At 48.0% G+C, this 23,093-nt stretch overlaps 1 pseudogene; it reads left to right on the top strand.

Annotated features, from left to right (window-relative positions):
* The window catches only part of LOC141264867 (uncharacterized), an 86,547-nt pseudogene that overhangs the window by 24,249 nt on the left and 39,205 nt on the right, over window positions 1-23,093 (top strand).

The raw sequence follows: 23,093 nt of genomic DNA, 5'->3' as shown, positions 1-23,093 counted from the left end.
AACATGAGTCAACAGTGTGATGCAGCAGCAAAAAAGGCAAATACAATTCTGGGATGTATTAACAGAAGCATACAGTCTAGATCACGTGAAGTCATTATCGGTCTCTACTCCTCTTTGGTCAGACCGCATCTGGAATACTGTGTACAGTTTTGGGCACCACATTTTAAAAAAGACATAGACAAACTGGAGCAAGTTCAGAGAAGAGCGACCAGAATGGTGACTGGTCTGCAAACCATGTCCTATGAGGAACGGTTGCAGGATTTGGGAATGTTTAGCTTGCAAAAAAGAAGACTGAGAGGAGACTTAATAACTGTCTACAAATATGTCAAGGGCTGTCACATTGTAGAAGGATCATCTTTATTCTCATTTGCACAAGGAAAGACTAGAAGCAATGGGATGAAACTAAATGGGAGGAGACACAGATTAGATATTAGAAAAAACTTTTTGACAGTTAGGGTGATTAATGAGTGGAACAGGCTGCCACGAGAGGTGGTGAGTTCCCCTTCAATGGACGTCTTCAAACAGAGGCTGGACAGACATCTGTCTGAGATGATTTAGTGAATCCTGCTTTGAGCAGGGGGTTGGACCAGATGACCCAGGAGGTCCCTTCCAACTCTACCATTCTATGATTCTATGAAACAGAAGCTGAAAAGACAGATTAACGTGATGCAATAATCCAGAAAGAATCCCACTCCCAATGATAAAGTCCTCAATACAACCTGGGGCTCAAATGCGAGGGAAAGGAAAAAGATAGGACACAGACTGTGCCAACGCTTGTCGCTACGGAGTGGCTTCCTGTACAGGCCCATGAAGAAGCCTGTACAGGCTATTGTGTGTGTTTTTGAGTGCATAATAAAAAATGTTCATATTTATCTCTTGGTGATTCCTGATTTCATGCATGTCTTCTTTTCTTGATCCTGCTTTAGTTTTTTTGAGCATATATCAGGTTGATCCCAGTATATTGACGGTGCCCTCTACTTTGATTTGTTGCCAATCTGTAATATGGTGCTGACAGCCTCAAAGGGGAGAAGATGCATGCCGTCATTGAAAGCAATGTAAATCCCTCTTTCAAGATGGCGATCGCAGCGTTGCGAGTGTTGCACGATTCAGATATAATGTGAGCAGGCTTCCCCACATTTGGAGTGCTGCCTGCTTTTCTTAAAAAAATATTTATATGATAAGGGGATAGTTGTTTGGGAGGCCTTGCACTCATTTTCTGCATATTTGGTGCTGTTCTGGTATTTTTCATCATATATCTATCATCTATCCATTATTTTATTAACTTATATAGCACCATTAATTCCACAGCGCCTTACAGACATTATCATCACTGTCCCCATTGGGGCTCACAATCTACATTCCCTATCAGTATGTGACTCGCCCCCTGGGCCGTGGGGCACCCGGAACCGGGCTTCAGTGCGATGATGGGGGTAGTAGTGGCAACCCGATCCCGTGGCTCAGGGTGGTCAGACCAAATGCTGTGGCAGTCTATTTGTAGAGTTATGAATGTCCGACTACGCCACCCGTGGATTGCGGTCAGGAATGACCGCCGCTGCTAGGCAGACCGCTGAGGCTGATGTTGGTGTGCTGCACAGGGGTAGGATAACTCCCCACGGGAAAAGTGTAGCCTCAGGGCAGCGTATGTGAATGCTGGGGGTGATAGTGCAGGCCGCAATAATAAGAGTTCAGAATCCGCTTCAAACAGTCCAGGGTCTTTATTGTTGGTATTACTAATGACCCAACAGGAGTACCGGGCAGGAATGGGCCTGGGTGTCTGAGGGCATTCGGACGAGCCCCACTGGTCAGGGTGAGTGTGAAGGCCTACCGTTCTCTCTCTGCCCTTGCTGACTATCCCCCTTTTCGTGGTGCAATAGCCCACGTCCCTGAGCTGGCCGTGTACTTCGCCTGTATGGCTTGCGACTCGGGCCTTAGGTACCTTTTGCTTCTCCGTGTTGTACTGGTCCCTCTGTGTGGCGGAGCCTCCAAGCTTCTTAGGCCAAGGGACCTGAAATGCCTCGCTGGATGGTTCTCTGCTGCTGGGCTTGCAACCCTCACAGCCTCGGACCCCAATGTCTGGTAGTGTAGTTCCCTCAGCCAGGACTGGCTCTCGTCGCCTCTGTCCCTGGCTCGCAGCTTCTCCTCTGCCTCATGGACTCCTCAGCTACAGCTGAACTGTCCCTCTTCTCTGGGACTAGTCTCAGTCCTGAGCTAGGTCGTCCAGTTCTCTCTAACCCTGCCCTCAGTTCCAGCTTTTATAGGGGCTGCCAGCTCTCCCTACTGGCCTGGGACAGGAGGTGCTGCATGCTAATTGTCCCTGACCAGGGAACCTCCCTCCTGCTCTCAGACACAGCCTTTAATATTTGTGGCATCCAGGCCTGGGGTGACACATATGTCTTTGGAGTGTGGGAGGAAACTGGAGAACCCAGAGGAAACCCATGCAAACATGGGGAGAACATACAAACTCCTTGTAGATGTTGTCCTTGGTGGAAATTGAACCCTGGACCCCAGCACTGCAAGGCTGCAGTGCTAACCACTGAGCCACCGTGCTGCCCGTCATCTATCTATTATCTATCTCTATATATTGCTGGTGGGGTTGGACCTCTGGTCACGGATGGTCTCCTCCATATCACAGTGGTTCTTTCTTTCCTAATTTCTTGTCCCCCCGCAAAGAGTTGATGCTATTTCATTGTCCCTCATCTAAACGCTTCAGACAGAGGCACTATCACCCTCATCATCCTCAGTTGTGGTGGTATCATACTGTGGGGTCATTATAGGGGCACCGCACTGTGTGGGAACACTAGTGGGCGTTACTAGGAGAATATTTCTGTGTGGGTGCTTATAAAGGACTGGGTGAGGTTGACGAAGGGACTTAGCGTAAAATAAAAATGGCAGCGGTGCAATACGCAGCTTGTGTCCTTCTTTCCTCACTTTGAAAATTGGCAGTTATGTTTTATATAGATAAACAAGAATAAAATCACCAGCATAAAAAATGTCAGAAAAGACGTAAAAAAAAAGAGACACGACTGGTGGTTTCCCGAGTCGTCTTCTGCTGGAAAAACTCAACAGTTTGCACCGGTGTTTGCACTGATGAGGAGCAGTACCCTGAAACACAGTGTCTGCAAATTGAGTTTCTGGTTCTGTCTTTTATCCTAAGTCATGTGATAAGGCTCGTTAAAGGGTCGATATTGGCTATTAGGATTGATATTTCCTATAGGTGGCGCTAGAGTTCTAGTTCTCTTCCTCTCTGAAGAGACAATTTGCTTATAACACAATTGAACGACATGAAAAAAAATTGTTAAATACGCCCCTAACCTCCCCCCGAATAAAACCAATAATACACTATAAGTATCTTAAAAAATACAGTATATAAAATAAGAGTTAGGGCATCCGAATTGTGAAGACAAATAATGAAGGAAATCCCAACGCCATAATGTGCCGCACTCAGTGGACCCTGCCCCTGCGATGTCGGCCCCTAACGCTGCCGCACTGACTCTGCGGGCAGCTCTGGCGATATAGGAGGTGACGATGCCGGCGTAGACTGGCATCTCAGGTGCCACACGGCTCTTGTAACAGATGCATCCATCTAGAACATTCCACATGACTTTTCCTTCCGTCTGTGACTTTTACATTATTTCTTTCACAGCTTTGAAAAGATCTGCAGAATAATAACGCTGCAGCCATGATGGATAAAGAAGAAAGCAATGTGCGGGGTGATGAGCGGAGTATAGGGGACGTTCCCACAGGTAACCACCTCGGTGAGGAGTCACCATTACATACTGTAGAGATGAGCCGCATTCTCCACATTCACTGGACAGTTCTGGGCTGGAGGTTTTATGTTTGTGTTTTAATTCATTTTTTCAGCTGTAGATTCCCCCAATCAGATAAAATACAGATGATATCTAGTGATAATGTGACAGCGCTGTATGTGATAACACCGCTGTGCATCTATAACATGAATGTAAGATACAACGGGAATATGGAGGTGAAATTGAAGTGTGAATGGGGTCGATATCTGCATCATCTGTTGTCATTATTGATGAGGGGAAATTATTTGACCAATTTTAGGACTAAGGGGCCGTTAGTTGAGATTAGACTTTACACAGCACAGAACATGGAGACAGGAACCCAAATAATGGGAGGATATAAGGATGGACGATGAGAGCTAAGAATGTAGCTAGGGACCGAGATGACAGATCATCAATAACATATAACAAAGCTCAAGGAGAAATTAATATTGTACAGTGTCCATTTTAGGACATGATCAGATATCAAAATCAAACATCAGAATGATGTCACTTTGAGGCTAAATACCCTGTCTGACAAGTGATCCTCACAAGTGATTTTGACAAGTGATTCTGACATTGACAAGTGATTCTGACAAGTGATTTTGACAAGTGATTCTGACAAGTGATTCTAACAAGTGACTTTGATAAGTGACTTTTACAACTGTAATAACAATAAAAAAGTCACTGTTCGGGGCGTGGCCAGCTATGGATCTGTGAGGACACACACACCAGAGCTCCTCCACATCAGTTGTGAAAAGATCTGATTAACCGGCTCTACAAGGCATGGGAAAAGCCAAAAAAGGCAGGAGTACTGTCTCTGCATCACCAACAGCCATTGTGCAGGGAAATATCCAAGCTTATCTCCTGCGCAGCAGCTTATCAGCACCTGTAACAGCTACCACAACAACAGAGACCTGGACACACGGAGGTAATATGCAATCAGTTCCTGCCTCCCCCTCCCAAATGCTTGCTTTGGAGACTCACTCCAGCCACAGTATGAACTCTGCTGAAGATCGTGGCTTCTGCAGGGTAATCACTACTGCAGTTACATCTCCTACAAGTTAGTGATGGGTAGCTCCTGAACGAGCCGGCTCTAAGAGCCGGCTCTTTATAGTGAATCATATGAGTCGGCTCCTGGCAGGGAGCCAATTGAAATTTAAACGGCTCTTTGCCAGTTCAGGTTCCACAGTCAGTCCCCTCTTGCCCCGCCCCTCCCGGCCCCTCCCTCCCCTCTTGCCCCGCCCCTCCCGGCCCCTCCCTCCCGGCAGTAGTCACTCTGATCTTATCCAGGAGACTGAGAATGCCTGCTCCTCCTGCTGCCGCACATAGCACTGACTCACAGCCCCGCCCCCCTCCAATCTGTGACAAGCAAGCAGCAGTCAGGCAGTCAGGCACTTTATTAAATTACTGACATCTGGATTTAGCCTGATTATAGTTATTTACCGCCAGCTTGTAAATCCTCGCTGAGCGAGGGAGAAACAGCGGATGTAAATGTGCGTCCCTTGTTCTCTCTCATTCACTTGAATGGAAGAGAACAAATGATCCAGCGATGCATATGGGCAGGGCAGATAAGGATCTCCTCTGCAAACATACCATCGCTGGATTGAGCATCACTGGATCGCAGGCTCGGGTGCTGCATGGTCCATGCGGTCAGTCAGCGAGCGCTGCCCGACAACATGGTCGCATCCTGTGTGTCTTTTGCTGAATAGGTCTCCGGCACAGGACAACTTCCATGGAAACCCATGTAAACAGTTACATAGGTTTTTATGGAATACCAGCAGGATTGAAGCAGAATTTTTAAAATAAGTATATGGAGAATATACCTATTTTAAAAAGTTCTCTTCAATTAATGGCACTAATGCCCATGTGATCCAACCCCTTTAATGACATTATATTAGTGATGGCAAAAGACATTGGTCCTTGATGGGACACCAAAAAAACAGTCTTTTCCAAAACAGATAATAACAGAAGAAATAAACTGAATCAGTCCATCCAAGCTATGGCACTTAGTTTATCTATCCAATGGGCCCTAAAGACAATTTTAGGCTGCCTTCACACTTTGTGGATTTGCAGCGGAGTTTCCATGCAGATCATCAGCGTGGAAATTCCATGGCATTTACAGAAACCAACAGTGGCAATGGTTTTTATCCAAAATACATTCTCACTTCGTGGAAAAATTCAGAATCTGACATGAGGTGTGAAATTGGCTTCAGCAGCAGCATGTGAATATGTGCAGAATATCCGATATGCGAAATTCATTGCAGTCAATGGACGGGTGAATTCCGCAGCAAATTCCTTATCTAAATCCGCCTGGATGCAGATGCCACATTTGACACTGCAGTTTTGCTGCAGACTGTTTGCAGCAGACAGCCCACAGCGAACCTGCCAAGTGTGAAGGTAGCTTTAAAATGTGGCACTGATAATTAGTATCTTGTTGGTATTTTGCATGTTCATTTTGTGTTTGTTAAAGTTTTTACAGCAAATAATATAAAATCTGGTTATTCTGGAAACTATTCTGTTTTATGTCATAAATTGGCACATGTGTAGATTTTTACTAAAAGGTATACAATCATGGGTTAAAACATACCAGAATTTGGCTTCAAATTTAAAGCCAAAGGTAATAGGAAATGAAGAGCCATTTTCGGAGCCAAAAGAGCCGGCTCTTTTTGGTGAGCCGATCCAAAAGAGCCGGCTCACCAAAAAATCGCATTTTACCCATCACTACTACAAGTACACATGTTATGTCCAAGATGGCGCTGGCCTCCTGTGTGGAGTCAGAGACAGACAGGCACAGAGGGGGCAGGGCACAGGAGGGAGTGAATGCAGACCAGCCCCTACACAGAGATACAGTGGAAAGTGAAAGTGGAGTCTGTGCATCTGAAACAGAACAGGATCTGGCAGCTCCTCATAGAAGATTAATTAACCCTATCCCTCCTGATAACATACCTCCACAGAGGGCCTTTTTGAGTCAACTATCCACACAGGGAAATACAGCTGGCTTAGAAAAAGCATTTAATCACAGCTCACTGTGTGCTCAGGATCATATATTAACCCCTTTGGAGCCTGCTCAGAATCTCATGGATCTCTCTTCAGAGCCTCTAACAGGGGTTCCACAACTTCTAAGAACACAAACCGAACAATCCATGGTTGATGCCACTAAATATCCTACTTCCACAGAACCCTCAATTGCACCACAACCAGCACCATCATGGGCCGCGAGCTCACGACCAGTGACTTTGGCTGACATTCAAACACTTTTGCAATCTTTTCCAACTAAAGAGGATATGACCTCATTTGCAAAATACATTGTTGAAGAGTGCAAACAGGAATTTGCAAAACTGCAATCTGATGTGGTTACCCTGACAACGAGAGTGGACACCATAGAACAGAACATGACTATTACCTCTGCTACTATCACAGCGCTCCAGGATACAATACACGTCCAATCTGCCCATATCATCAACCTCCAATCTCACCTGGACGACTTGGAGAACCGCGGAAGACGAAACAATCTACGCATCAGGGGCTTGCCGGAATCGGTGGTTACTGCGGACTTACCCTCCACTCTTAATCACATATTCAATAAAATACTAGGGGCCCCTCCTTCCTCCGTGATAGAGCTAGACAGAGCTCACAGGGCATTACGCCCTATGGATTTAGACCCCAATAAACCAAGAGATGTCATCTGTCGAGTCCACTACTACAAAGCTAAGGAGGAGATCCTGCTCAAATCCAGGGACAGCTCTGCAACAATGTACAAAGGCAAGCAGTTGATGATCCTCCCTGACTTGTCTAGGCGGACATTATCAATGAGAGCAGCTTTGAAACCACTCACAGACGCACTCAGGGAACGGGATGCGGGATATCCCCTACCGTTGGGGTTTCCCCGTCTCCCTTCAAGTTAGACACAATGGACGCTCGGCGAGACTACTCACCCCGGGAGACCTGCCGGAGTTTTTAAAACAACTCAATCTCCCACAAATATCGATCCCACAGTGGTTCCAGTTTTTCACACTGTCTTCGGCTTTAGAGGACGGCAGAACTTGCCGTGGGCGGGATAGAGAGGCTTCATCTTCTATTAATCTCCCCCAGAGAGTCACCAAGCGCTCCCAGCGACTGCCGCAGATGCCCAGAAAAGGACCCTGAACCTGGAGGCCTATGTTTAGTGGTGTACTTCATTTGAACTGCCTGTTAGTCTTAAGATAGCCTAACGTCTTCTCCTGAAAGGAGTCAGGAGGGAAAAACGGGTAGCTCCACTGGGGAGCACATACAAATATCTGATTAAATGTATAGGTCTTAATGTCTTAACTTTGCTAGCACCTATCAACAGAATATTCACCTATATTTGTTGACCCCACTGTAACCCCGTGGGAGTTTAATGGTTTTGCCTTTCAGTAAGTTTCAGTAATGTTTTTCATAGTCGGTTGGTTAGTCTTTTTTCCTGCAACGCAATTCTCAAAAGGAGTGTTAGTGTTCACGATGCTTAGCTGTCACTTTCCCCCTGAAGGGACACCGCCAGGCGATCGGGTACCCCCATACGCTTGGTTCTACTTAAAATGGTTACTTATACCCCGAACAGTAGTTCTTTACTTACTGTTTCTTTTGTTATGTTTGTTTCACCCTGTTGTCTTTTTCCCACAGTTGCTTCAAATGTCCATCGATGCTTGCAATCATTTTACTCTGAGGGGAGCGGACCGCCAAGAGATTCAACCCAATGGCGACACTTAAGTATGCCTCCTTCAATGTGAAGGGGTTTAACATCCCGGAAAAAGGGCCCAAATTCTTAGACTACTTCACAAAAAAAAGGTACAGATTGCGTGCTTACAGGAAACACACTTTAAAAAACATCATACCCCTACCCCTAAAAACAAATATTATACCCACTGGCACCTGTGTAATAACACCCAATCTAAGAGTAAGGGAGTTGCTATCCTCATTCACAAAAGCCTGACACACGAGTTTGTCGAATGCATTAAAGATCCAAATGCAAGGTATATGCTCCTAATTTTAAAAATTGAAGGCAGACTTTTCACATTCATCAATGCTTATACCCCTAACCAGGGTCAAACTCAGTTCATTCTCGACCTAATAGACAAAGCCATTCCCATTGTCCAGGGTACCGTCATTCTGTGTGGAGACCTCAATTTAACACTAGATCCTACATTAGATAATTCAACAGGAAAAGCATCTCTATCTTATTCAGCTATCAAAAAAGTAAAGAGGGCATTTCTCCAACTACAGCTCTGTGACGTTTGGCGCCTCACACACCCGACTGTCAAAGATTATACCTTTTATTCCTCCCCTCATGATTCTTACAGCAGAATTGACTTTATCCTGGTGCAACACCGAGCCCTATCTTGGCAGCCGGAGACGGAGATAGGGACTATGCTTTGGTCTGACCATGCTCCCATATTCTGTTCTCTCGTTATTCCCAATCTACTCAAGCTTTCAGGGTCGTGGAAACTAAACGAATCCTTGTTACTGGACCCGGTGTGCACCCAGGATGTAACCAACACAATATCAAACTTTGAGGAAGACCACAAATTTGACGTATCTCCCCCCACAATCAAATGGGAGGCACTGAAATGCGTTCTTAGGGGTCTATTTATTAAACATGGCTCCCGATTGAAGCGAGAGAAGGCACATAACGTCAATCTCGCTCTGCGTAAAGTAGAAACCCTTGAGGTAGCCCACAAACATGCCGTCTCCACAGCAACACTCCGAGACCTATTAGCAGCCAGACAGGAAGCCAAAAAACTATTAGACTTGGGATATAGACGCTATCTCCAGGTCTGTAGCAGTAAGTTCTATGAATATAGCAATAAATGTGGACGCATGCTAGCGAGAGCTCTAAAATCCCAACAAGCCCAAAATCACATCCCAAAAATAAAAGACAACTCGGGTCAAATGCTAAACAAAACGGAAGATATTACAACTGAATTCGATAAATATTATACTCAACTATACAATCTCGATGGTATACCAAACAACACATCCCCTGTTAATACTTCCTTGATTGGGACCGACACGCCTGAAACACAAGCACAGAACCCTTTAAAAATGTCTCCCGCCACATCTCTAGATGAACCCTTAACAGAGTCCGAATTGCAGTTAGCTACCCAGTCGTTAGCGAGTGGAAAAAGTCCAGGCCCAGATGGATATACAGTCAAATTCTATAAAACATTCCTTCCGCTCCTTTCACCTCTCCTGCTGGGAGGATTTAATCACGCATCCTGCACAAACCCCTTCCCTCCCCAAACTACAGAGGCACATATCACTGTTCTCCCAAAAAAGGGTGGGGACCCACACTTATGTTCTAGCTATAGACCAATCTCTCTGCTGAACGTGGATCTGAAGATCTACGCGAAAATATTGGCGAATAGGCTGCAACCTTTCTTAACCGCACACATACACTTGGATCAGGTTGGATTCCTCCCTGGGCGGGAAGCTCGGGACAACACTTTAAAGACAATTGACATTATTCATCATGCCCAATCAAGAGGTATCCCTCTACTGATACTCTCTTTGGATGCTGAGAAAGCATTCGATAGAGTCTCCTGGCACGCCATATATTACTCTCTTAAAAAGCTTGGGGTAGGGGACCCTTTTATAGCCAAAATCATGGCCCTGTATCGCAATCCGTCAGCTAGGCTGAAGATAAATGGAACATTATCATCACCTTTCATAATAACCAATGGGACAAGACAGGGATGTCCTCTGTCCCCTCTCTTATACATCCTAGTGACGGAGCACCTGCTCTCATCAATCCGCGATAATCCCAATATTAGGGGGATTGGGGTGGGAGGCACCGAGTACAAGTGCTCTGCATTTGCTGATGATGTCCTGCTATATATCACTCAACCACATATATCCATCCCTGCTGTTATGGCTGAAATAGATCACTTTGGTACATGGTCAAATTTTAAAATCAATGCAGCGAAGTCTGAGGCCCTCGGTGTTTCCCTCCCCAAATCCATACAGGATTCCATCCAGTCCAACTTTCCCTTTGCCTGGCCCTCACAGGGTATCAAATACTTAGGAATTCGTATTCATAGAGACCTCTCCCGTCTATTTTATCTTAATTTTGGGCCCTTTATTGAACAACTCCATAGAGATCTTACTTCTTGGACGGTGAAGGATTTTTCCTGGTTCGGCAGAATAAATATACTAAAAATGAACGTCCTACCTAAACTCTTATACCTCTTCCAAACCATTCCCGTGGTAATTCCCTCAAATTTTTGGAAAAGACTGTGCAGTAGCTTTTGCAGATTTATCTGGGCAAGTGGGCGTCCACGCATTCGGGGAGATGTTCTGATCAGACGCTCCCTCTCTCTCTATCTTTCATATGGAAAAATATATGCTTGATCTGGATATTGATGGAAAACCCTCCCTGTACCCGCCCAATGTACTGTAGTTATGCATAGATTTATAGTTACGTTACCCCTTTTACTATGTATATTGTATTTTCTTGTACTTTCTTGTACTTTTTCAACACAAAAAATAAAAAAACTTGAATTTGAAAAAAAGTCACTGTTCGACGATGGGACTTGAACCCAAAATTCTGTGTCCAGAAGCCAGTGCAATAACCACTGAGCTATTAACTCAGTTGAAGAAGCCAATCAGTTCTATTTGATTATATTATTTTCAGTGCAAACCTGATTGAAACTCATTTGGGACTTATGCCAGTTCTTGGGTGGATGGAAAGAAAAATTAACAATAAAGACATTTTATCATTAGATCCCTTTAAGAAATTATGCAAATGTACAGTCACTTGGAAATAGATATGTAGTAAATTAGTGCCTCCCAATTTACTTTGGCTATGTAATTTATCATGCAAATAGACAGCGTGTCTGAAACTCTTAACACGTCAGGATGGCAATCAGAATGTCAGATATTAAAAGTAAAACACCCCTGTAGTTTGTGTGCTAAACAGGCATAATTGAAAAAAAATAATAATAATAATCCTAATGGGATTTGAACCATGACACTGTAGTTTCAGAGGCTGATGCCTTACCATTGAGCTTTAAAGTCAAGTGATAGTAGCTGGCAGCTTTTCTTGTCTTATGAGATCAACCATGAAAATACTCAGGGTGACAAAAAGTCATAGTGATTCAGATTCTGATGTTTGAAGAAAGTCACACATCAGACTCACACATCAGACTCACACATCAAAATCAAACATCATTTGAATTTGGCTTGCTTGCAGTCTGTGCATAAGTCCCAATGAGTTTCAATCAGGTTTGCACTGAAAATCACATAACCTTGGTTTCTTCAACTGAGTTAATAGCTCAGTGGTTAGTATACTGGTTTCTGTACACATAATTGTGGGTTCAAGTCCCATCAGCAAACAGTGACATTTTTTTTATTACTATTTTTACAGTTGTCAAAGTCACTTGTCAGAATCACTTGTCAGGATCACTTGTCACAGGGTAACTAGAAGGTATATAAAGCGCACACAGGGTCTTATCCGAGATAAAAGGAATATTCGTGAGAGATAATTCAAATTCACTCACCTATTAGGGTTGTGTAAGACACAACCACTGTACTTAGCATTGGCGGCTGCTGCAAACTCTGAAGCAATGATCCTTCATTGGGTGAAGAGAATGGGGCATCAGACTGCGCTGCTCGCCTGTCAGAATTATGTACCAGAGGAATCCAAGTCGATGTAATGATGAAATAAAGTCTATTTCATTATTACATCGACTTGGATTCCTCTGGTACATAATTCTGACAGGCGAGCAGCGCAGTCTGATGCCCCATTCTATTCACCCACTTGTCAGGATCACTTGTCAGAATCACTTGTCAAAATCACTTGTCAGAATCACTTGTCAGGATCACTTGTCAGAATCACTTGTCAAAATCACCTGTCAGAATCACTTGTCAAGATCACTTGTCAGGATCACTTGTCAGAATCACTTGCCAGAATCACTTGTCAAAATCACTTGTCAGAATTACTTGTCAAGATCACTTGTCAGGATCACTTGTCAAAATCACTTGTCAGAATCACTTGTCAGGATCACTTGTCAGAATCACTTGTCAAAATCACTTGTCAGAATTACTTGTCAAGATCACTTGTCAGGATCACTTGTCAAGATCACTTGTCAGGATCACTTGTCAGAATCACTTGTCAAAATCACTTGTCAGAATTACTTGTCAGAATCACTTGTCAGGATCACTTGTCAGAATCACTTGTCAAAATCACTTGTCAGAATTACTTGTCAAGATCACTTGTCAGGATCACTTGTCAAGATCACTTGTCAGGATCACTTGTCAGAATCACTTGTCAAAATCACTTGTCAGAATCACTTGTCAGAATCACTTGTCAGACAGGGTATTTAGCCTGAAACTGACATCATTCTGATGTTTGATTTTGATATCTGATCATGTCCTAAAATGGACACTGTAATATTGTTTAGTGTTTTATCAATCGCTGCTCCAAATTATTAGTTAACTAGATGAAGATTCAGTAAAATCCCATAAAAAGGCAATTGTCTCATTGTCCCGGCAGTTTATAACAGAAAGAAGAATATTGCAACACCATATTGAAATATTGTTTTTTTTTTCTGGATTTACATTTTTTTTGTCACTTTAATTAACCCCTTTCTGACGTGGTACGTAATAATATGTCCCTGCTCCCTGGTACTTATGGGCCAGGTACGTATTATTACAACATGGCAATCGCGCCCGCACACAGGCTGTGCGTGCGTGATCGAAGCCGGGTGTCAGCTGATCCTGACAGCTGACACCCGACACTCAGTGCCAGGAGCGATGCCAAACACATGACATCATCATATGGGCAGTCCAGAATTGCTTAAAGGCATAGGAATCTTAGTGTATTTAAACTTTTGACTTTGCAGTAAGTAATAAAAATACCGTAAAACATTCTCTCTCTCTCATTATTCTGGCATTTGGCAAATATTAAAAATGATGGTAATCCTAATTGACCTAAAACGGGAAAGGTTTATTCTGATTTCATCTCAGATATTGAGAAAAACATGCAAATGTGTCTTTTTATATAGTGTACTAGCTATTGAACCCGTTCTACGCCCGGGTGGCGAGCATTTTTATTGGTATATGGTCTACCATGCTGGTACTGTATGTGCTGCCCTCATCCTGGTATTTGTGCTGCCCTCATCCTGTCCCCACCATCCTATCCTGGTATGCATGGCACCCCTCATCCCAATCCTGGTATGCATGGCACCCCTCATCCCCATCCTGGTATGCATGGCACCCCTCATCCCTATCCTGGTATGCATGGCACCCCTCACCCCCAATCCTGGTATGCATGGCACCCCTCACCCCCAATCCTAGTATGCATGGCACCCCTCAACCCCAATCCAGGAAGGAATGGCACCCCTCACCCCCAATCCTGGTATGCGTGGCAACCCTCATCCCCAATCCTGGTATGCATGGCACCCCTCATCCCCAATCCTGGTATGCATGGCACCCCTCACCCCCAATCCTAGTATGCATGGCACCCCTCAACCCCAATCCTGGAAGGAATGGCACCCCTCACTCCCAATCCTGGTATGCGTGGCACCCCTCATCCCCAATCCTGGTATGCGTGGCACTCCTCATCCCCAATCCTGGTATGCGTGGCACCCCTCATCCCCAATCCTGGTATGTGTGGTACTCCTCATTCCTATCCTGGTATGTGTGGTACTCCTCATCCCTATCCTGGTATGCATGGTACCCCATCCCTCATCCCTATCCTGGTATGTATGGTATCCCTCATCCTGGTTTGCATGGGCCCCTCACTAACATCCTGGTATGCATGGCACCCCTCACCCCCATCCTGGTATACATGGCACTCTTCATCCCTATCCCGGTATGCATGGCACCCCTCATACCCATCTGGGTATGCATGGCACCCCTCATCCCCAATCCCGGTATGCATGGCACCCCTCATCCCCAATCCCGGTATGCATGGCACCCCTCATCTCCAATCCCGGTATGCATGGCACCCCTCATCCCCAATCCTGGTATGCATGGCACCCTTCATCCCCAATCCCGGTATGCATGGCACCCTTCATCCCCAATCCCGGTATGCATGGCACCCCTCATCCCCAATCCCGGTATGCATGGCTCCCTCATCCCCAATCCCGGTATGCATGGCACCCCTCATCCCCAATCCCGGTATGCATGTCACCCCTCATCCCCAAACCTGGTATGAATGGCACCCCTCATCCCCAATCCCGGTATGCATGGCACCCCTCATCCCCAATCCTGGTATGCATGGCACCCCTCATCCCCAATCCTGGTATGCATAGCACCCCTCATCCCCAACCTGGTATGCATGGCACCCCTCATTCCCAATCCCGGTATGCATGGCACCCCTCATCCCCAATCCTGGTATGCATGGCACCTCTCATCCCCAATCCTGGTATGCATGGCACCCCTCTTCCCCAATCCTGGTATGCATGGCACTCCTCATCCCTAATCCCGGTATGCATGGCACCCTTCATCCCCAATCCTGGTATGCATGGCACCCCTCATCCCCAATCATGGTATGCATGGCATCCCTCATTGCCAATCCCGGTATGCATGGCACCCCTCATCCCCAATCCTGGTATGCATGGCTCCCTCATCCCCAATCCTGGTATGCATGGCTCCCTCATCCCCAATCCTGGTATGCATGGCACCCCTCATCCCCAATCCTGGTATGCATGGCTCCCTCATCCTTAATCCTGGTATGCGTGGCTCCCTCATCCCCAATCCTAGTATGCATGGCTTCCTCATCCCCAATCCTAGTATGCATGACTCCCTCATCCCCAATCCTGGTATGCATGGCACCCCTCATCCCCAATCCAGGTATGCATGGTACCCATCATCCCCAATCCTGATATATATGGCTCCCTCATCACCAATCCTGGTATGCATAGCTCCCTCATCCCCAATCCTGGTATACATGGCTCCCTCATCCCTAATCCTGGTATGCATGGCACCCCTCATGCCCAATCCTGGTATGCATGGCTCCCTCATCCCCAACCCTGGTATGCATGGCACCCCTCATCCCCAATCCTGGTATGCATGGATCCCTCATCACCAATCCTGGTATGCATGGCTCCCTCATCTCTAATCCTGGTATGCATTGCTCCCTCATCCCCAATCCTGGTATGCATGGCTCCCTCATCCCCAATACTGGTATGCATGGCACCCCTCATCCCCAATCCTGGTATGTGTGGTACTCCTCATTCCTATCCTGGTATGTGTGGTACTCCTCATCCCTATCCTGGTATGCATGGTACCCCATCCCTCATCCCTATCCTGGTATGTATGGTATCCCTCATCCTGGTATGCATGGGCCCCTCACCCACATCCTGGTATGCATGGCACCCATCACCCCCATCCTGGTATACATGGCACTCCTCATCCCTATCCCGGTATGCATGGCACCCCTTATACCCATCTGGGTATGCATGGCACCCCTCATCCCCAATCCCGGTATGCATGGCACCCCTCATCCCCAATCCCGGTATGCATGGCACCCCTGATCCCCAATCCCGGTATGCAAGGCACCCTTCATCCCCAATCCCGGTATGCATGGCACCCTTCATCCCCAATCCCAGTATGCATGGAACCCCTCATCCCCAATCCCGGTATGCATGGCTCCCTCATCCCCAATCCCGGTATGCATGACACCCCTCATCCCCAATCCCGGTATGCATGGCACCCCTCATCCCCATTCCCGGTATGCATGGCACCCCTCATCCCCAATCCTGGTATGCATGGCACCCCTCATCCCCAATTCCAGTATGCATGGCTCCCCTCATCCCCAATACCAGTATGCATGGCACCCCTCATTCCCAATCCCGGTATGCATGGCACCCCTCATCACCAATCCTGGTATGCATGGCACCCCTCATCCCCAATCCCGGTATGCATGGCTCCCTCATCCCCAATCCTGGTATGCATGGGTCCCTCATCCCCAATCCTGGTATGCATGGCTCCCTCATCCCCAATCCTGGTATGCATGGCACCCCTCATCCCCAATCCTGGTATGCATGGCTCCCTCATCCCCAATCCTGGTATGCATGGCTCCCTCATCCCCAATCCTGGTATGCATGACTCCCTCATCCCCAATCCTAGTATGCATGGCTCCCTCATCCCCAATCCTGGTATGCATGGCACCCCTCATCCCCAATCCTGGTATACATGGCTCCCTCATCCCCAATCCTAGTATGCATGGCTCCCTCATCCCCAATCCTGGTATGCATGGCACCCCTCATCCCCAATCCTGGTATACATGGTACCCATCATCCACAATCCTGGTATGTATGGCTCCCTCATCACCAATCCTGGTATGCATCGCTCCCTCATCCCCAATCCTGGTATGCATGGCTCCCTCATCCCTAATCCTGGTATGCATGGCACCCCTCATGCCCAATCCTGGTATGCATGGCTCCCTCATCCCTAATCCTGGTATGCATGGCAGCCCTCATCCCTAATCCTGGTATGCATGGCTCCCTCATCCCCAATCCTGGTATGCATGGCAGCCCTCATCCCTAATCCTGGTATGCATGGCTCCCTCATCACCAATCCTGGTATGCATGGCTCCCTCATCCCTAATCCTGGTATGCATGGCTCCCTCATCCCCAATCCTGGTATGCATGGCTCCCTCATCCCCAATCCGGGTATGCATGGCACCCCTCATCCCCAATCCTGGTATGCATGGCACTCCTCATCCCCAATCCTGGTATGCATGGCTCCCTCATCCCCAATCCTGTTATGCATGGCTCCCTCAACCCCAATCCTGGTATACATGGTACCCCTCATCCTTAATCCTGGTATGCATGGCACCCCTCATCCCCAATACTGGTATGTATGGCTCCCTCATCCCCAATCCTGGTATGCATGGCACCCCTCATCCCCAATCCTGGTATGCATGGCACCCCTCATCCCCAATCCTGGTATGCATGGCTCCGTCATCCCCAATCCTGGTATGTATGGCACTCCTCATCCACAATCCTGGTATGCATGGCACCCCTCACCCCCCAATCCTGGTATGCATGGTCCCCTCACCCCCCAATCCTGGTATGCATGGTACCCCTCATCCTGGTATGCATAGTCCCCTCACCCCCCAATCCTGGTATGCATGGTACCCCTCATCCTGGTATGCATAGTCCCCTCACCCCCCAATCCTGGTATGCATGGTACCCCTCATCCTGGAATGCATGGTCCCCTCACCCCCTCAATCTTGGTATGTGTGGTACCCCTCACCCCCCAATCCTGGTATGCATGGTCCCCTCACCCCCCAATCCTGGTATGTGTGGTACCCCTCATCCCACAATCCTGGTATGTGTTGCCCACTCACCCCTCAATGCTTGTATGTGTGGCCCCCTCACCCCCCAATCCTGGTATGTGTGGCCCCCTCATCCCTTTCATGCTGTACACACATACAAAAAATAAACACTTATACTCACCTTTCTTTCCTGTGCTCCAGCGCTGCGGTGTCCTGTTCTGCCGAAGGCAGGGGGAGGAGTGTGGCGCCGGAGTACGCGAGTGCCCATACCGCACTGTCCGGCGACATTTTGCTGAAGACACACTGCAAATGTGTCTTCAGTAAAATGGCACCGGATAGCGCTATGCGCATGCGCCGTTCCAACCCCTCACTCCTGCCCCGGTCTCCGGCGAAGAGAGGCGCCGCGGCAACGCTCCTCCCGGTCAGGTAAGTATGTAAGTATGGCGCCGAGATCGCGGTATGTGTTCAGTGCCTACGCATACCACGATCTCCGGCGCCATATACAACTTTTACCTGTAATGGCTGGATGCGGTCTTCTGTCTGGAGCCAGACTGCGCGTCGCGCATGCTCAGTCTATAAAGGCTTCAGACAGAGACATGCATCCTCGGTTATATTATAGATGTAAACTTCTGGTTTCAACTGTATATATACTGCATATATATATATTGTACCCATAAATAAATATTATGGAAAAAAAAACAAAAAACAATGAGAGTACACATATTTGGTATCGCCACATCCGGAACGACCTGACCTATAAAACTGTCCCAGTAGTTAGCCCCTTTAGTGAAAACGGTTAAAAAAAAATAAAAAATGAAGCAAAAAACATTGCTTTATCATCATACCGCCGAACAAAAAGTGGAATAAAACGCGATCAAAAAGACGAATGTAAATAAAAATGGTACTACTGAAAACGTCATCTCGTCCCGCAAAAAACAAGCCACCATACAGCTCCATCAGCCAAAAAATTAAAAAGTTATAGCTCTCAGAATAAAGCGATGCAAAAAATGTATTTTTCTATAAAATAGTTTTTATTGTGTAAAAACGCCAAAACATAAAAAAAACTATATAAATGTACTATCGCGGTAAACGTACTCAAAGAATAAAGCTGCCTTATCAATTTTACCACATGCGTAACGGCATTAAAAAAAAAAAAAAACAATTACTGAATTGTTGGTTTTTGTGTATTCTGCCAAACAAAAATCGGAATAGAAAGCGATCAAAAAATGTCATGTGCCTGAAAATGGTACCAAGAAAAACGTCAACTTGTCCCGCAAAAAACAAGCCCTTACATGACTCTGTTGGCCGAAATATGGAAAAATTATAGCTCTCAAAATTTAGCGATGCAAAAACTAGTCTTTGCAAAAAAAAAGCGTCTTTAGTGTGTGACAGCAGTCAAACATAAAAACCCGATATAAATCTGGTATCGCTGTAGTCGCACCGACCTGAAGAATAAAGTCGCCTAATCACTTATACTGCACGAGGAACGGCATAAAAAATAAATAAAACTAATTCTTCACCTGCTGCTGATTTGTTCATTCTTCCTCCCTAAGATCGCAGTATGGATCGGCTCACATTTACCCTGCACTCTGCGCTGAGCGCTTATAAGGGGGTTTCCATGTAAATCTCTGAAATACGTGATTCAGACGGAACCTGTGGCGGAACATTCCTTGTAATGAGGCAGATGGAGGCACCATGGACGCCTTCTGGCCTGTGATCTCACGGTGTCCGTCTTTATTAGGCGTGCATAAAAGTGCCGTTGACCACAGTTTTGTGAACCTCTGAAAAAATGGACATCGCTAAACAAAGGCCAAACGGAGTCCAGAGTAACTCTGCTGCCTCATTATAGTGAATGGATCCCTCGGGATAGGGTTAGGGTTGTGTTAGGTGTAACATACCTGGCGGCGCCCTTGCATGGTGGTCCATCTCCCACTGTGCAAGAGCGCGCACTTGATCTCCAGTCCAGAATGTCTCTCTGGCTTCCCTCCATGCTGTCTGTTTGTGTCTGTTTCTGCTGCTTAAGGGCGGCGCCCGATCATTTCCTGCTTTTTGTACCTGCTGTGGGTCACACCCCTTGTGCGTCCTCAGCCTATTGCTGTCTGTCACCTGGTATATAACCCAGCTGCTCCAATCAATCCCCGCCTGAGCATTGTGTTTCATTCAGTGTGTGCTTGCACTCTGAAGGTGCCAGGTCCCGTTCTGTATTCTCTTGTCTGCCTATCCTGGAGGCTGTATTTCCAGGCCTGTCTGAACACGCTCCTAGCCTGTTCCTCCTGCCTTCTAGGGGCCGATTACCTAGACCCGCTCCTGTATCTTGTCTGTCCTGTCTGAACATGCTCCTAGCCTGTTCCTCCCGCCCTCTAGGGGCCGATTACCTAGACCTGCTCCTGTATCTTGTCTGTCCTGTCTGAACACGCTCCTTGCCTGTTCGTCCCGCCTCTCTGGGGGCCGTATTCCCAGACCCGCTCCTGTATCCCGCTGCAGTGTCGGTCTCTTCCGTACACTCAGTTCCAGTCTGAACTCTCTCCTATCCTTTACCTGTTTTGCCTCTATGACCGTTCCTTTCCTTTTTCTGCAGAGTCTGAACTCGTACCTAACTCCTGCTTGTTGTCTCTGTACTCCCGTTTGTGAGTTTGTGGTCCACTCGCTACTTCACTGCAAGTACCCTGTGGGTATCTGACTCTGCCTTTCCCTTCCTGTCTGTTCCGTGTGAACAGAGCCCTGTCCGTCCTGCTCTGCTCTTGCTCACCGCTCCAGGCGGTCTCGTCCTGCTCTGCTCTTGCTCACCGCTCCAGGCGGTCTCGTCCTGCTCTGCTCTTGCTCACCGCTCCAGGCGGTCTCGTCCTGCTCTGCTCTTGCTCACCGCTCCAGGCGGTCTCGTCCTGCTCTGCTCTTGCTCACCGCTCCAGGCGGTCTCGTCCTGCTCTGCTCTTGCTCACCGCTCCAGGCGGTCTCGTCCTGCTCTGCTCTTGCTCACCGCTCCAGGCGGTCTCGTCCTGCTCTGCTCTTGCTCACCGCTCCAGGCGGTCTCGTCCTGCTCTGCTCTTGCTCACCGCTCCTGGCGGTCTCGTCCTGCTCTGCTCTTGCTCACCGCTCCAGGCGGCCTCGTCCTGCTCTGCTCTTGCTCACCGCTCCTGGCGGTCTCGTCCTGCTCTGCTCTTGCTCACCGCTCCAGGCGGTCTCGTCCTGCTCTGCTCTTGCTCACCGCTCCAGGCGGTCTCGTCCTGCTCTGCTCTTGCTCACCGCTCCAGGCGGTCTTGTCCTGCTCTGCTCTTGCTCACCGCTCCGGGCGGTCTCGTCCTGCCCTGCTCTTGCTCACCACTCCGGGCGGTCTCGTCCTGCCCTGCTCTTGCTCACCGCTCCGGGCGGTCTCGTCCTGCCCTGCTCTTGTTCACCGCTCCGGGCGGTCTCGTCCTGCCCTGCTCTCGCTCACCTCTCTGGGCGGCCTCACTCTGCTGTGTTTGTCCGCCACATCTGTGGTTCTGTTCCTGAGTCCCAGTGTGTACTGGGTCCTGTCCCGCCTGTGTTCCTACCTGCTAGTGCCTTCCTGTCTGCATTCTAGCCGTGCTTGCCTGTACCCCCCTGCCTGCATACCCACCTGCCTGCATACCAGTCGTGCCTGCCTATTCCCACCAGTCTGTGTGCCAGCCTAACCAGTCTGTTCCTGTATTCCCCTGTGTGGGTCAACAGCCGTGTCCGGAGTCTGTCCTGGAGTAGCACCTGGTCCCTCTGCTCGGTTCCTCCTTGGTGCACTGGCGTCGTATGCCGTCGTGCGACCCTGGTCGGATCGGGTGAATACCTAGTTACGCCCCTCCAGGCATTCACTCTCCGGCACGGTCCAGTGGAATCACACGCACATGCCGCTCAGCCCGGGCGTGTGCATTACAGCATGCTCAGGCCATGGTTCCCGTTGAGCCCCACGGCCTTCGCTCTCTGAGACGTTTTCCAGCGAATACGTGCATTAAAAATAAATAAATAAAAAAAATTTTCCTTAGCTGAGTTCCAGGCGAATTACGCACCCGTCCAGATGGATCTATCAGCTCTCGTTCCTGCGGATCCGCCACGTTACTATGGGGATCCAAGACAAAGTCGTGCATTTGTCGAGCAATGCATGCTACACTTCAAGTTCTACCCTTTATGTTTTCCCACCGATCGGGTTAAGGTGGCATTCATTATGTCTAACCTAGCGGGTGATGCCTTGGAATGGATCAACCCCCTATGGGAAACACAGGATCCTATCGTCCTGGACATAATGGCCTTCCTGGTGGCCTTTCTAATGGTCTTCGATGATCCTAACCCGGAGGCTCCTGCTGAAGCTTCACTTCCCAATATCCCGGAGCAGCCCCGATGGGTAATGTGTGTGGGTAGCGCAATAGTCCTCCAGCCCAATGAGACTACTGCCCACCCAGAATCCTCACAGGGTGACTACGCTCTCCGGAATACTTCTCCCAACCTCAAGAGGCAGTCCAGACGTGCTAGACATAGAGGCAAGCCGTCACGCCAGGGTCTGTCCTCCCTGAGACCTCCTGACCCCAACCTTGAAGTCCCTACTGAAGCTTCATCTCCCTGTATCCCGGAGAAGCCCCAACGGGTAATGTGCGTGGGTAGTGCACCAGTTCTCCTGCCCGAAGAGACTACTGCCCATCCAGACTCCACACAGGAGAACTTCCTGCACCCGGCATCAGATGCTTCACCCACTTTAACCGGTGTGCATGTCCAAGGATGCTCCGAAGCTGTGATTACCTCAGAGTCTGTGCACCTCTACTACCTGGCGGAGGACCCCCAGTTGCCTCCTGAATTCTCCGGGATACCACTCGATGACAAATGGAGAGAGACTTCTCTACACCTGGTACTCGATACTTTGTCCGCTCCGTCCTGTGAGCCTGACAATGGGTACCCCAAAGTGGTAGTTACCCCCGAGTCTCTACACCCCTCCGACCAGGCGGAGGACCTCCAGTTGTCTCCAGAACCCTTCGGGGTGCTACCTGGTAGCGAAAGGACAGAGACTCTCCTATACTCTGTACCTGATACCTCGCTCGCTTCGTCCAGTGAGTCCAACCTAGTGT

Source organism: Phyllobates terribilis, unplaced genomic scaffold, assembly GCF_046119375.1.
Source record: "Phyllobates terribilis strain yellow unplaced genomic scaffold, ASM4611937v1 Scaffold_4__5_contigs__length_816908805, whole genome shotgun sequence".
Lineage (NCBI taxonomy): Eukaryota > Metazoa > Chordata > Amphibia > Anura > Dendrobatidae > Phyllobates > Phyllobates terribilis.
Note: the sequence above shows the minus strand (reverse complement) of the source record. Positions and strands in the feature narration are given on the sequence as shown.